Below are 16128 nucleotides of genomic sequence, written 5' to 3'. Positions count from 1 at the left end.
CATTGTTAGGAAAAATAAGCATTTATTTATCTGACATTTAGCATCCTATTAAATGCACCACCTTGAGTTTCTCAGTAATTATTAATGACCTTAGGAAAGGGCTAAAAACTTGGGAGATCGCTGGGAGATGCTCAGCCTAAACTGCAGGAGAGGCCTGAACTTGGCCTCAAATATTATCCTCAATTAGGAGAAAAAAAAAAAATTATCTGTGCAGCAATAGCTCACACGGGCAGGAGCCCCCAGGACTGAGGAAGCCGATAGGTGCCATAAAAATCCTATCCCCATAATGTTTATTTTTGCTAAAAGGAAGCCCCTGCAGGAACTTACTGATATTGCCAATCACAAGTATTTAAAAAATACGTGCCAGGCACCCCCAAAGCAGATGTGTTCAGTTTGATGAGATGCAGAAAGAAAAGAAAGCGGCATCTTGGTCATTTTTTTGTATTTTTTTTTTTCTGAGGGGCCTCGTTTTCCAGAGTTTATTTTGCCTTTTAATTTGTGACAACTATGAGGCCAGGAAGGCCATATATATATATATATATATCTGTATTTTAAAGCGCAGCCTGAGATTTCAGATAATTATCTAATTCAGGACCTTGAATTATAGATTTAAAAGCAGTCTATGGATAATTCTGTAAGAATTGGCAGTACCGCAGTAGTAAAATCCATATTTAATTTTTAATCTTGGCCTGTAGAAGCATTTTAAAGTAATGCAGCAAGTGAAATGATATACTTAATATCTTTATAAGTGCTCAATTTGTCCTTAAAATGAGATCCCGGTGTGACGTTGTGATCTGCTGCCTTTTTTTTGTCGTTTCCTTTTTGTTCGTTGCTGCTTCGGGAGGGGAGGGCRGGCAAAGGAGCTGAAACTGCACCTGAAGCTGCTCCCTGTACGCCCGCGAGGACACTGGGCTGCGCTTAAATAGGCTCTTTTGGGGCTCAGTTTATGTTGTCGAGGACTTGGGGCCTGAGGGGTACCCAGATCCTTTCGGAAATCTCAGATTGGACATACTTAAGAAAAAATCCCTGATGGGATCATTAGTTTCTTTTGGAAAATTGGAAGTTTGCAAAGGGCATTTTAGGAGCTCTGGTCTTAGCAGAGCAGCGAGTGGGGTGTGTGGGACCCTCTGCGCGATCTCGGTGGGTCCTGCGCTCTACAGAGAAGTTGGGTGACCCTTGGCTCGCGCCTCTGTGTAGGTTTAATATACAATGTGCCATTTAAGCCACATCCCTGATGTCTGTCATCAGAGGACAGAGCGAAATGCAGCGTGCTCCTGTCTGGTTTTGTTAAATGTAATAGTCCCAATTTCAGGCTGTGGCCCCTGGATCAGCTTTTCAGAAATCTGTTACAAAAACTGGAGCAACCGCCGCGCTAAAGCAAATCTCTTTGTTATCACTTATTTTTTGTCCAAGCCAGAAAAAAATAGAAGCATTCTAGAGAGAAGAATAGTTTATATCAGCCTTTCCTTTTTATCACACTTATATTCCTAGATTTCATTGTGTTGCTGTAGGTTAAGAAACAGTTTGCTTCCAGACTGATGATAAATTGCTGTGAAAGAATTAAAGCAGCAGAAATGCCCCCCACAAAGTTTAAAATCACATATGCCTCAGTGAAATATTAATGTTGTGACAATACGCTTTCTATCTATCTGTCTTTCTTTCTTTCTCATTTTTTTTCCTGTAATTTTCTGTTCTTAATCTCGGGCAGTGTTTTACATCAAAGCCGGCCGGCAGCGCGAGCGAATCGCGCCCGGCAGAGAGGCTGACGCAAGGAAGGGGCAGAGGAGAAATACTGCGTTTCATAAACACAATCACTGGAGCATTAGGAGAGCAAACATGTGGTTTTATGAACATAGTTATAAATATTTAAACATGCAAAATGAAAATGTTACTAAATGTCTGGGTTTCATTATCTCTCAATGAACATTTTCATTCTTGGAAGCGGCGCTGGCTGTCTGCAGAAAGCGATCGCCACCCCCCGCCCCGGAATGAATGATGTGCAAAATGAAAACGTGTTAAAATGCACAGTTGTTTGCAATATCTTCTACGAAAGTGGAAGACATTCTACCAAATTTGGTATTCTACTGAATCGCAAAGTATTCTTGCGGTGCAAACAGGGAACTACCCTGCTCCTGTCAGCAACTTTGTTGTGAGAGGTTCCGGAAAAGCCAGGGACRGGTCTGGAAGCGCGAGATGTCACTCGGCGCTGGAGCTCGCTCCTGCCCTCCCTGCTCCCCCCTGCCGCTCCTGCCGTTCTGGACGGGTGGTTTTGAGGTGCCAACAAGTGCCGGAGCGCTCCGAGTGCCCCCGGGGAGGAGGCTGGACGTGCTGAGGAGGCCGCAGGGTCAGAGAGGCCCCGTGYGGGCATCGGGGCTCGTGGTGCAGCCCGGCCTGCGGGAGCCGAGTCCTGGCGGGAGYGGAGGCTGCGGGAGAGCTGGGCAGGCGGCTGCTTCGTGCTCCTCATCGCTGCTTGGGTCACCACAGAAGAGCTCCAGTGGTTCTCGTGTTTTTTTTTTATTTTATTTTATTTTCATGCACCAGGAAAGCCATTTTAGATTGGTCGCGTTTTTGGTCTCGACGCTGCTGTGAGTTTTGGAGGCGCCTGGCGGGTCCCTGTGCACCCGCCTGCTCTTTGCTGTTTGTCCTGTGGCTGCTCCCATTGGTAAATCCGCCCTTCCTGCAGCCAGGATGGAGAGCTTCAAGACAAAGGGCTKCACCGGGGAGTTTTCATTGCTGTGGTGGTGCGGAGGGCCCCGAGCCACCCGAACGCTGCCCCTCTCGCCTGGCTGYGGTCTCGCTCGCTGCAGCGCGGTGCCGGGGCCCCCGCCTGCTATTTCCCCACCTCCATTCTTGCTCCAGAGCAAGCCACGGCAGCACACCCCAAAGAGAGAGGTAGACTTGGAGGGCAGAGCGGCCACCGGGGCTGGAGGGARCACAAAAAGGGGGCAGCGGGAGAAGGAGGAGACACAAAGGAGACGTGGCCGGGAGGAGGAGGAGGAAGGCGGCAGCGGGCGGTGATGGAGCGGCCACGCGGTCACCGCTGTGGCACCGTGCGGAGCGAGAGCGGCTTGTGGGGAAGCGCGAGGGGCTCCGCGGGACCGGGCTCYGCGGGACCGGGCTCYKCGGGACCGGGCTCCGCTGGCCGCCCTCATGTCCCGCGCTGCGGCGCCCGCGCGCTGACGTCGGTGCAGACCTCTCGGCGGTCCCCCCGCCTGCCTTGGATCGGGCCTCGCGTGACTGCGGCCCTTGTGCATTGCAAAGCTCTCGTAAGCTATATCTGGATCCCGATGGGGCACCCGGCATGAGCCGAGCTCAAACAATCCTTGGCAGGAGGGACAGGCTGGAGCTGGCGGGGGGTTTGGTCCCGTTAGTGGTGACTCGGAGCGAGGAATGYGCGCACCAGCTTAACATATGACAGCTTGAGGTCTGTCATCCTCGGCGTGTTAGCAAAGCCCCATTGCTAACGCATCCCAGAGCGTTCACCAGGCGGGCTGCCGCTGCTGGATGCAGCGCGCCGGGCGCGGGGCCTTCCCTCCGTCTTGCTCCTTGCCCAGCGACTCCTGCCGCTGTCGCCYGGGCCCAGCGGGCGTTCGCCGACCCCGGCGGCTGCCTGGCCTCCGTGCCCGGGAATGGAAATCCCAGAGCAGCAGAACACGTGCGGATGAGGCCGCGTCGGCGCCGTCCCGGGAGCAGCCTGCGCTCCAAGCTCTTCCTTAGCAGCTCCATCTGCTCCTGCGTGCTCAAGTTTGGCCAGGGGGGCTGTCGAGCTCAGAAGAGACTTTCCTCTTGAAAACAAGATATTCAAGATACGTCCCAAAGATGCTGAGATAGATTTTTACGCTCTCRTTATCAACTGCTAATTGCAGTAATGAAAATATGGTTTGATACTTTGGTTGAAAATGGTAAATTGTGTGTCTTGTGTAAATTCACCCTCTCCCCTTTCTCTCTCTGGCTTTCCTGAATTGAATTGGAAATTCAACATTGTAAAGAGTTTTCAGCGAGGTTGGTTAGGTTGCTGTATTAAAGCCAGCAAATTGAATCCAGATACCTGTCCTCCTCCAGAAATGCTTAGGAAGGGGAGAGGAAAGGTGTTTGATTTTGGTTTGTTTTTCTCTTTTGGTAAGAGTTTTGAAAATAGCATTCGCTGCTTTTGCCAAGCATTGGTTGGCAAAATTGGTTTTATTTTTGTCAGTCAACAAAACRAACACTTAGCAAACTGTTATCTTCGACAACGTCCCCATACAGAGAAATGCAAAATAATAAGCACAAGGAATAGATATCAGCCCTAGGCAGACAACTGCGTTTGTCRGTAATCCAATATCATTTTAATATTGTGCTTTTAATTCAGTGCAGAGAAGGGTTTGATGGACACGGCACCGGCGCTCCCGACTCCGAGGTCAGCAGTTAGTGGCACGTCAGAAATTATTTTTCCCAGACGAGCGCTAGCTGGAGCGCCAGCTCCTATTAAGGATATTGTGGCCTCCGAGGCTCAGYACGAGCGCACGGTGTTTTGTAGCCCTCGCTTTGCTCCTGCAGCAGCAAAGCCAGAAGGTCTCTGGTTAACTTCTGACCATTGACATATTAAATGAAGATGCGCATTTGAGCAACATCAGTGATTTCAATTGACTCATCAATTGCCGTTGCGTAGCAGTCCTCATGTTTCACTTTAGTAACAAGCTGATCTGCCACATCTGATGCCAGCAATTCAGTCCTTCAAACAAATGACATGTTTGATAAAGAAATCTTTTTAAATTCATTATGCACTTCGGCTTTTGTCTTTCCTTTTAATACAGCATCTGTTGCAGCCGGGATACATTCCTTGATCGCTTCTGAGCCTGCAATTATTTTTATGCCTGCCCAGTGTCCCAGGGACGTGAAATGAAGCTGCTGTGGGATGCTGCTGAGCACTGAAACCCTGCACAGACATTCAATTTAATCTCTTGGAACAGACTGCCTTAAAGTAGTTTCATCAGTGCACACTCGTAATAAAAAGGCGACGCGAAGAAAGACACTCGACTGAAAGGCCCTGCTTTTTTTCTGGGAAGACAATAGGATATCAATGCCTCGATTTGTTTCATGGATTCCTCGYGCAGCCATTTATATGCAGCACAAGATCTGAATGTCTCAACTTTATCCTGGGCATTTTTTCCCCGCGATGGAAAGGGATAGAGTTAATTTTATGTAAAATTGCTATACGCACTGCTAACGAGTTGGGATGGGGTCACACGCTTTTCAGTACAGAGTCAGTGCAGAAACAAATGCGGGACTCGAGGAGCTGTGATCTGCAGGGAGCCGCTGGCCTGGGGCGCCGGGGGCTCCGGCACCGCTGTAACCCCTGAGGAGAGGCCAGATGATCCAAGGGACACGGGCCCAAAGGCCCTCTGCCCCTGGCTCCCGCGTGGCCCGGCCTGGCCTCGCTCAATAGCAGGGGCTGCAAGAAACGACAAACTTGGTGGGTGCCACAAAAGATTGCAGCAGCGTTACTGATCCCCGCTCGCCTCGTTACTCAGAATGCACCAAGCAGCTATATGGGTCAGACTGCTAAATTTGTAGACACGCAGTGTCAGGAAGCCTTTTTGTCAACTTCGTACCGTTTAGTATATTTGTCCTCAAGTTCAAAGCAATCCTGGCCTCAGACTTGTGATATTTTCTGCCCTTTCCCCTCTCTGTTGACTCAGACCTCTTCCCTTTGAGGTCAACATCAAAATAAAGATGTATGTTTCCTCCGCCTGGCCATGGCTCTGACTCTTTAGATCAGCAATCCTATAGTCCATATGTCTTCCCATCTGTCAACTGGCATTTGAAGCCAGCTTGCTCCTCTATTCTTTCAGACAAGTGTGAGAATCGGGAGGTTCCTTAATGACGGTCTCAGGCCTTAAAGCGTTTGCTAAGATACTACCTATTAAGATCCCTTGATGGCACCTTGAATAGACATCAAAAGCAACGGAGTTCACTCCACAAATTTAATTCCGTCAGTGAGCTGAGGGCAGAGAGCGAGGGGTGGGGAGGGCTCCYGAGGGCCCGGCGCTCCTCTGCTCAGCAGGCAGGCCCGGGAAGGCCCCGCGCGCGCGCGAGGGCCGTGGCGCAGAGCGGAGCTGCGGCGGCTCCCAGCGTCCCACGGGAGCCTTGTGCAGGGCGCGCCGTGCGCCCGCTGTGTGCGCAGCCCGTGGGTGCAGCCCGCGGGGCAGCCCCACGGCACCCGCTGCCTTTTTGCAGTACCGGCTTGCAAACCAAAACCCGCAGAGTACAAAAGACTCTTGCCTTCACAATCGCTACCAGACAATAATTTGTCTCTTGTTCTTCTGAGAGCTGCTAATAATGGGAGCCTGTGTCCTGCTCCACCCGGGACCGCGTTAAAGGCAGGGTGGAGAGGGGCTGCCGTTGCTGCGCGCTCTCTGCAGCGAAACGGCCGCTCTTTTTTGGAGCATAGTTYGTCTTTCAAGCGCTTCTGCTTTAATGTTTTTTAGACGTGGCGCGAAGCTTGTGGAATGGTTGGGGAACTGATTGCTTTGGTGGTGCGCTTCTGACTGTTGTAAAAGTGTAGAAGTSGTGGTCATGAAATCAAGCCCTGAAGCTGGAAATTGGGGCCCGCCGAGCTCGTGTGCATTGTGAGCTGCCTCTGGTACCTGGACACCTGCACTGAGAAGGGCAGGGGCGAGGACCCCCCGAGCCTCCCCAGGCTGTGTTAACAAATGCTGCTGGTTGTTTATGGTGTCTGCGTGTCTGAGGAGGGCTCGAAAGCCCCAGGGTGCCCCAAAGCACCGGGGAAGGGTGTCAGAGTGCTGGCTGCCCAGTAAAACTTGACTTGCTGGAGTCAAGGACACCATATGGCCCTAGGAACATGTGGAAACTTCCTCGAGTGTGAGCATGAACCTGAAGGGCAGCTCTTGGGCCTCAGTGCTCACAGGCTTCAGTCTTAGCATCACTTTTGCTCCCAGAGAAACAAAACAACAAAACCAGCCTCCCTGGCTGCTTGCTCTCAACTCCATTATTTTTGTCTCCATTCTCCATTGCTTTGACTCAAGTCGTTAGTTAAAATTTGGGCCATGCAGGTTGCTTGCAGCCAAGAGGAAAAGGAGGAGGAACAAAAAKGATACAGCTCTACATCTTCACCAGAAAGATGGAGCAGCTCCTGGACCCTGCAGTAAGTCTCATGTCAAGAGTCAGGCTTATTTAAGATGACTCTGTCTTCCTGTTCTTCCRGGTCTGTACTCTAGTGATCCCATTTGTCTTTACCCGCCCTTCCTTCCCTATATTTTCTGCCCCTCTTTTATACAATGCTCAGCCAAGTTTGTCTTCATCTTACCAATTTTTTAATGCAAGTCCCCGTAAGCCTTTTTAGGGGGTAGTGGTGATGGTGATGTGTACTTGTCATTGAAGCAGGAGCCACTATTGAGTTGAACAAAATAGAATGAATGCTGTATAAAAGCCTTCAGAGAGCTGTGAAATCTCCATCCTCTCTTCCTTGGTCTCCTGGGAACATTCGCACAAAGAGTATTTTTAATGTGAAGCAAAAAGGATTCTGACGAATGCTCATTAACATTTTTGTTTCAGTAAAGATATATACATGATTATCACAAGTTTGCATTAAACATGCAGTCAGTAAAGCCCTTAGATGTATGCTTACTTTTATGTCTGTGCTTATTTTTTCCTGCTGGCCCCTGCATAGCTGCAAACAGGTATTTGATGGAGCTACCCAGGTCTGACGCAGTGTGCTGTGATACAGATCTTCAACCTTACTGTGTAATATTGTGAATTGTGAAGAGCGAATGCTCCCRTTTCATCGTACCAATAGATGGGCTGAAACGCACACCCATAAATTGTTTGTTGCAGCGTTGTGAATAACGCGCTGTAACAGCGGGGTTTGGCCAAAGAGAGTCTGCAAAGAGAAGCAACGTCAGAGCCATCRCATACAGCGTGTAGCTTGTCTTCATCATAACCATTTTTAGAGCAAGCCCATCTGGGAATCATCAGACACAAGGATCGCTTCTCCGTTGCCATGTTAGGAGCTCCAGTCTCACAACGCAGACCTGATCTGGATTAAGTCTTTGTAGACACTGGCTGTATCCACCAGGCCCCTGCTCTGAGCTGGCTAAACCCAGGCCAGCCTTGGTCAAGATGAGTCCACAGTCCTGAGTCTCAGCTAGGAGTCTTGCAGGGGAACGTGGCTCATCCGGTGCCTCTTCCTGCAGATGTTGCCTTGGTGTGTTCAACATGCCTTGCTGTGAATGCCCATGGAAGGCAGAGTGCTGGATGTGCTCAGCTCTCTCATTAGGCACTGCCCAAGCAGGTTAAAGGTCCCTGGACTGACTTGGGATCAAAGATCTCCCATGTGAGCAAAAGATCCCTTTGTTGTTGGGGGGATATACTGGTCAGTGGAAATAACCAGACATGATAGAAGAGTATCCGAATTTTGCTGGAGCTCTCAAATCTTGTCACAGGGGGAATAACACACTTATTTTTCATGCAACATCCATTCTTCCAATGACTGTAACCCACTTTCTTTGCTCCTCCTTCTGTATGAAAGCTCCATTTATTTCTAGAAGCTTTGGGGATGGAAGAAGGCAGTCTAGCAGCTAGAAACAAAAAGAAGGGTGCATGGATCTAGCCATTTCTCTTCGGAGAACCCAGAAATGTTCTGAGGAAGATGGTGGTGAAGTGACATTTTGACGCATGTGAAGCACACTGAAACCATGACAATGTCACCAGTGGATTGGAGGTTATGTCACTGTGCAATGGCTGTTCTGCTAAACTCATGAATTTAATAATAAATATAAACAAACTCTCTAGGTTAGATCCATCATGTACTCGGAAGCCCAGATGTCTCTCTGGGGAAGGGTCTGGTCCTTAAATGCAGCAATTTCTGTGTTTTACACATAGAGTTGAGAGGCAGGGGCCTGGCTCAAGGACAGCCGTGACTACTGTGCCTGGGTGCTACAACCAAACAAGATGATCGTGATGGTGACCGGACGCCGGCTCTGCACGCTCGGAGATGGCGGGCAGCAGAGCCAGGCGCCCGGGACCTGGACACAAATACTAATCCAAGCAGTCCCCTTGTCCCTTGGGGACATGATGAGCAAATTCTGAATATGACAACTACTTAGGATTTGTCACGAAGAATCAGTCACCCAAGAGGAACGGTGGCTTCCTTAGACAAAACAGGCCGAACGCATCTCGGTTTAACTTCAGGAGGGCCGGAGGAGCTACAGCGCCTTTCACACTGTTCATTTTGGCCATTCTGCAACAACATGTTACGTAGTCTGTGCATGCCACTGGGGTTTTTTTGTTGTTGTTTTTCTAGCTGATGGAAAGATAGCTGTGTAACTAATGGACTGGGTAATTTGTTCTAACAATAGACCATATTGTGACATAGACTGTTAAACTGGAGTCCTCCTTAGCAGAGAAGGCGTTTGCATTGAAGTCTGTTGGCATAACAGAACTCGGATTATTTCTAGGAAATCTGCATTTGTTTGACCATTGGTCCTGACTGGAGATGGCAGCACCTCTTACAAGTGAAGCAAATGAAGAAGGTGGATCCCATCAATTCGTACGACAGACACCGAGCACTGCAAAATCTCCTTCTTGGGTTAACATAACCTCAAAGTAAACAGAACAAGCCTAAAAAGTACGGAAATCCAAGTGGTTAAAATCGTGTCATTACTTGACATAAATACTATTCTTCAGCACATAATGTGAATGTTATGTTGCACCAGCATTCAGAGCTTTATTTACCTTCATTCTCTTTTCATTATTCGCAGGAGGTCGCATTCGCTGATGGGGTCCTGAAAGAAACCAACTGGCTATTTTTCGTATCTCTACTGCTGATATTTACTGTTGATAAATAGGCGCAGTTAAATGGGAACAAATGTTTATTTCATAATCCTCCTGCAACTGCAGACTTCATTATGTATGAAGAATACAGAGATTAATTCTGCCTTTTGCCAACAGCGCATTTTCAATTTCCCAGTATATTTGTACTTAGATGCAATTGTAAAATAATGTAAACCTGTACTTGGACTGATTTTTTTTTCTTGGATGAGATAAAATAATTAACTATTGATGTACGCTGTCTGGCCTATCAGCCTGGCTGGGATAGACATTTTTCCCCACRCAGGTAGTGCCTAAATTGAAGTATTTCTTCTCCTCACTGGAAGTGAAATTGTTCTGTACCAAACTGGTCCATTTAATATCCTTTACTTCGCCTCTGTAGAAGGCTTTTTAATGTTCTCTGAGCACATGGCAAAACTCTCTTGCAAAGAGAGATTTCTTTTTTTATCATAAAATGCAATTCTACCCCATTTCAAGAGTTGAAGTTTTATCATAGGCAGATTCTATTTTCAGATAGCATCGTGGGGAGACTGTGTTTTCAAAAGCATTAATTCAAACCACACGGATGCACAACTGTTTTAAAATATGAGAACTCACACATGCTTTTTATTATAACGTACATAAAACTGAAGTATAATACAGTAGGCTTTGGCAATAAAACAGAGTAGTCAATATATATATTTTATGCCTAGTTCTTTAGATTAATGAACTGCTTTTCTTGATGAATTGAGCGTGAATGAATAAAAAACACAACGGTCGGATTAGATACTAAAGTAATGGATTTCTGGCAATTCAGAAATGGTTCAGAGTTCACCTTTTTGTTTTGTGTGTCTAAGATAACTTGATAACCTTCTTTTAGCCRAACCACTAAAGAGGCATCGTCAGCTCAGTATTGTTCTCAGAAAATCATTTTTTTAATAAATACTCATGTGTTGAGGGTCTCRGTTGTACTTTAGGAGAACCACAATCGCAGGTCGAATGCATTGACTGTGTGACTGTGCTGCAATTGGATACAGCTGGCACCGCTCTCCTGATGCGAGGGGCTGCAGGGGTGAACCTGGCCTTGCTGCTCTCCCTCGGCACAAGGAGAGCTCGTGTCACTGGGCACAMACTGTCCCTAGTGACAGTTGCAGCTGGGGGAGATTCCTCGGGGCTGGGATTTCACGTTGGAGCAGGTCTTATATTTGGAAGTCAGACTTGCACTTAGGAATGTCAATGACAGCAGTGATGGACAAATACAGGGAACACTCCAGTGACCTTTTTTAGGCGGGATGTGTGGCAGGGAGGGAAAGGAGCCCTGTCCATTTCAGGGGGTAGATGCAGATACTGCAAGCTGGAGCTTGCACCAGCCCCACCAGCTGACAGGAATGGGTTAATTAGCCCCTTTGCCCCAGCTGCAGGAAGACCTACAAATGCCTGTAGTGCTGACAGCAGTTTATAAGAGAGGAGAGCTGGACCTTGTGGGAGTTGTGTGAAGGAGGGTGGTGGCTGAAGGCCCTGCTTTGGAGGCAGCCTGGGGGTTCTTGCTTGGGGATCCTCCCTGAAAGGAGCTCTCAGGCTTTCTTCATGGAGGTGATGGAAGCAAACCAGGTTTTTGCGCTTTCTCGTGACTTGAGGTGCTCTTTTGTAATTAAGAGCTCTCTGAGATGTGAATGGAGCTTTGTGGCCTCCTAGGACTTGTAGCATTGCCTTTTGGTACCGGTCTCTGCTGAGGAGGGAGGCTGGTCAGGAGATGGAGCCATGGGCATGGAGCCAGGCCAGAAGCTGGCTTGGATAAGCTCCCTCAAAGGAAAGGACGTTGGCCTCAAGTTGCTGCTGTCTCACAGTTGTCCATAGCTGCTGGTCCTGTGCAAAAAGCATGGGAAATCCTCAGCACATCATTCCTGGAGGGGCAGAGCACAGGAATCCCAGTGTCCTGCATCTGGAGAGAAGCCCTCAGTGGGAGCTACAGCCCAAACAGGCAGAGGGTGAGTGCTGGGGGGAAAGGTGATGAAGGTGTCTGGGGCTGAGGGGTGAATCTGACAAAGATGATGAACCCCCAAGTGTGAAAGGGGCAGCTGCTGTAGAGGCAGTTGGAAAAAATGTAGTTTTCTGTGAGTCTTTGTGCTGGGCTGTGAGARAGTCATGTTCTTGTTGTGGCTGCTAGAAAGGACAGGGTAAATGGGGCAGCCCGGGGTGCTTCAGTGTGTGCAGCTGTGTGCTGGCCCTGAAATGCAGGGAGAGAGGGAAAACAAGTGRTGGAACTGAGGGAGGTGGCAGCCCTGAAATGGGGTGACCGAGTGCCTGGGTGCCCTGAGAAAGGGAAGCGGGCACGTGTGGCCTGCAAAAAAAAACAACAGGGAATGCTCACTCAGAGGGGTCTGCCCATGAAATGGGCCTGCCAGGGACGGGGGTCTGTCCTGGGCATCCTTTACATCCTGGCTGTGTTGTGGCATTCACAGACCTCTGTCTGGTCCCTTTTCTTCCTCCGCAGTGTCACCCCCCTCTCCCCCTCCTCCTTTGTCAGGCTCCTCGTTAACACTTATTAGCAAGCATCTTCAAAAGGCCAGGAGGGGGGAGAGGATGGGAGGGCAGCTGAGATGGCTAAAGGAAACGATTAGGAGATGCCTTTTCCTTTCTGCCTATTCAGGCTTTAATGGGCAGCCCCTGCTCTGTCCTGCCCCGCATTGTTACCCACCCACCCCGCTGCCACCTCCACCACCGAGGTGTGGGCACTGCTAGTGCCAGAGCCCGGAACCCTTCCCGTGCCAGGGGACGGGGCTGCCACTGCTGTGCTGGGCACTGGTGCCAGCACTGGGAAACGTCCCGCTCAGTGTGTGCCTTCCTGGAGGGTGTCCTCGGGGCYGGGCTGCCCTCCTGGGCTCCTGCCTGGCTCATCTCTGTGTCTAAACATGGCTTGTAGGTCTTGGCTACATGGTGTCAGTGCCTAGGAATCTGCCAGGCAGCAACAGGCYGCCTTAACGGCCGGGGTGGCTGCTTGCTGGAGCTGGATAAATAATAATGGGGCTCAATAAAGGCAGCAGAGTCTGGCCCGTGGCTATTTCTGCCCTGCAGCCCCGGTRGCTTCAGCTGCCATGTGTGTTCTGTGGTTCCCCCTCAGCTGGTACCTAAAGCTGGSCCCTTATCCCATTCCAGCTGATGGCAAAGCTCCCGTTGGCACCAGGAGGAGCGGGATGCCTCAGAGGAGGCCGTTTTGGGAAGCTGTCTTGTGAATGTGTGGGCTGCATTTATGTTTTGTTTTGTTCTGTCCATCAGACTCTTCATACTGGTCTTTCTCCAGCCTTTCTAAGCTGGGGTGCCAGTTTTACAGATCCTGGGCTCTTTTCTGTGTGTGAGTGAACTCCCCGAGTGTTAWTTTGCTGATAACTTCTTCACAGCGGCCCACTCCTCTCCTACCTGTCACACCTACACACACAGAATCAGGATGTTTTCAGAAGTTTTTAAAAATCTTCTTCTACCAAGGATATTTTAAGCATGAAATGCCAGCAAGAACACATGGACTTTCCATAAAGCTTCTTCTTTCCTGCAGGAGCAGCAGCCAAGACTTGAGGTCAGTGCATGGCAGAGGTAGATGCAGTCAGGTCAAGTCATATGAAAGGGGGTCAGGGCAATCTTTTTGTCTCACAGAGAGGAAAAACCTTCATAGGTTTCATCCTCCTACCCAGTGCTCTTTACACTTGCACCCTTGGATTAATTCTGGTATGTGCAGTGCAAAGTCCTGATTCTAGCAGTGGACACTTAAGAGTCTTGGAGTGAATGGCGTTTGTGAACTCACGGGCTACACTGAACAGTGCTAGGGCCCTTCCTCATGAAAGATCTGGTCCTGAAGGGCCAGCCCAGCTGGCCTCAGCTCTGCACTGAGCTCAGCCCTTCCTACAGACCCTTCATCTCTGCTTGGCTTCCTTAGGATCTCCTTTCCCTCCAAATTATTAATGCAGACTTGTATTTATAAATGACTTTGTAGCTACCTACTTGGTAGGCTGGAAAGCTTTTGACAGAGCTTGGTTATATGTGTTGTTTAATGTAGTCATTTGCTCCAAATGTTCATGCCCTGCTTGCTTAGGGTGCAAGTTCTTTAGAGCAGTGACTGTTTTGTGCAGGGAGAAATGGAGACTTGCTAAAATCAGGGAAAGTTTTACTACTGAATACAAGTTCTCATGGTTTGGGGCAATAATACATAACTTTCCTAGGTAGTTCAATGACTCTGGTACCCTCATTAAAGATCTGAAGTAAGAGGGAGGGAAAAATGGAATGGACGATGTAGTTTAGTTTRTTCATCTCTGGCTTTTACCTTGTTGGCAAACTCTGGCTATTTCTGAAGGAAATTGTTCTTAAGAGGCACTGCTGGCTGCCTTAAATATTGCTGTTCATATACAGACTGCTCAGTGCCTGTCCAGAGCTGAGCACCAAAGCTCAGAGCACTTAGTACCGAGTTCCTTCTTTCAACAACTTGTTATTATATTGTCTGCTAAGAGCATAAGGGAGCTTCTCTTCTGTGTCAGCAGTTGAAGTTTCAGTTTAAAAAAAGAGGAAAAATGGATTTTGAGATTAATACTGGAAAATGGAAACTACACATGGAAAACCTTAGAAATTRTCGAGATGGAAAATTACACAGTTTTAAAATGCTCTTCTGAATTTGTTATCTATTCCATGCCACATTTTGGAAAGTATTTGGGAAATGCATAAAGGCAATCTGTAGGACACTCTGTAGCTAGCTGCTGTAACCCAGATTAATTTGACTCCTTTGCAGAAATAGCCACCAAAGAAAACACTGATTTATGTGTCAGTTCACAACTTGTTTAGGAAAAAATGTTATAAAGGCAGAATACAAAATTAAAACAAGAGTGCAAAATAAAATTGTTTAGCTTGTTAGTATGAAAAAGGAAGACATTTCAATTATGCATTCTATTAACACAGCCTTTTTTAGCACTATGAAATGGTAACAATATTACAGTCTCCCTCTGGGAAATAACGTTGCACATCATGCCACAGAGAGGCAGCAATTGAGGATGTTGTAAGATACTGGTGGGGTTATTCACGTGYTAATCATTTATTTATTTGTAGCTGACTCCTGCTCCATATGAAACTGAAAGCAAGCAGATGATAGTTTTGACTTTTGTGAGGAGTTCTGTAGTAATCTTGCTATTTAGGCAAGGTCTATGAGCACCATAGTGGATTGACCTGACTGYTTTACTATGTTTGTCTACCAGGAGGTGAGTGGAGCTCCTGGTGCTGAAGGGGCTGTTCTGGGCTGGACAGAAAACCCTGTTTTGGATAGTCAGGGCCTTGCTCTGTCCTTGGTGTGCTCCATAAATACTTGGCTTTTCTCCACGGAGCTCCAAGCCATGTGGATCCAGGTTCAGGCAGCTGAAGGTGAAAACTGCGTGAGGAAACATCTCCGTTATGTTTCTAAACCAGAAGCTTCCTCACTATTGTGCCATGTGAGTGTGGCTTGGTGGCACCTGGTGTTCATAGCTGATCTTTAGCAGCTGGCATGAGAGTAAATGAAGTTGTGTTAGGGCAGATGGGAACKAGGGCACTCCATTGCTCCTGGTGTGGGGATTCGTGTGGTGCTGTGCTCCTCCGCGGGCCCCAGCTGCCGCCTGGCCAAACYGACCAATCCAGTGATGCCACATGTCCCGGCTGGCCAATCCTGTGTTTCCAGTGGTGCCTGGCTGGCCAATGRCGTTCCTCCAAGGGGCAGGAGGGCGGGCGCACAGTGCTCGTTGCCGTTGTGAGATGGTGGCCTCTGTGGCCGTGCTGGGGAGCGCAGGGCGGGCAGTGCCCATCGCAGGCTCCCAGGAAGTGCTGGCTTCCCCCTCCTGGAAGCGAGTGCAGTGTAATCCCACCAAATGAAGGGCTTCTCTTAATTAAAGTAGTAATCTGGAAGTTGTCACTGGTAAGCACGTAAACAAGCTGGCTGCAGCGGGTGCGTGAATAGCACTAATGAGCACGTGGCAGTATTAAATTAAGCATGGTTCATGAGCCAGGCCTGGCCGTGGGGTTATTTAGGAAGAGCCACTTTCTTTTTCCTCCTGTTTGGTGCTACCATGACCTCAAAAGCCTTGTACTTTTGTGGTGTGGCTCAGCAGACAGGAACCTGCTCCTCTCCCAAGCTTTAAACCAAATAGCTGCTCTTCAGGTGGCTGGAAACAGGCTGTGCTTTGGGCTGCCTTCCTGCCATGTCAAGCACAGTAGGGCAGGAGCAGCAGGATGGATGCCCAGCACTGCCCTTGCTGATGGGCTGCTCCTTGGAGGAGGTGCTTGGCTGCTGCCYGTGGTGGCATCTCCTATCTGGGA

The sequence above is a fragment of the Nothoprocta perdicaria genome, unplaced genomic scaffold, assembly GCF_003342845.1.
Source record: "Nothoprocta perdicaria isolate Ctin4 unplaced genomic scaffold, notPer1 scaffold_17, whole genome shotgun sequence".
Taxonomy (NCBI): domain Eukaryota; kingdom Metazoa; phylum Chordata; class Aves; order Tinamiformes; family Tinamidae; genus Nothoprocta; species Nothoprocta perdicaria.
The sequence above is the reverse complement of the archived record's forward strand: the minus strand, read 5'-3'. Positions refer to the sequence as shown.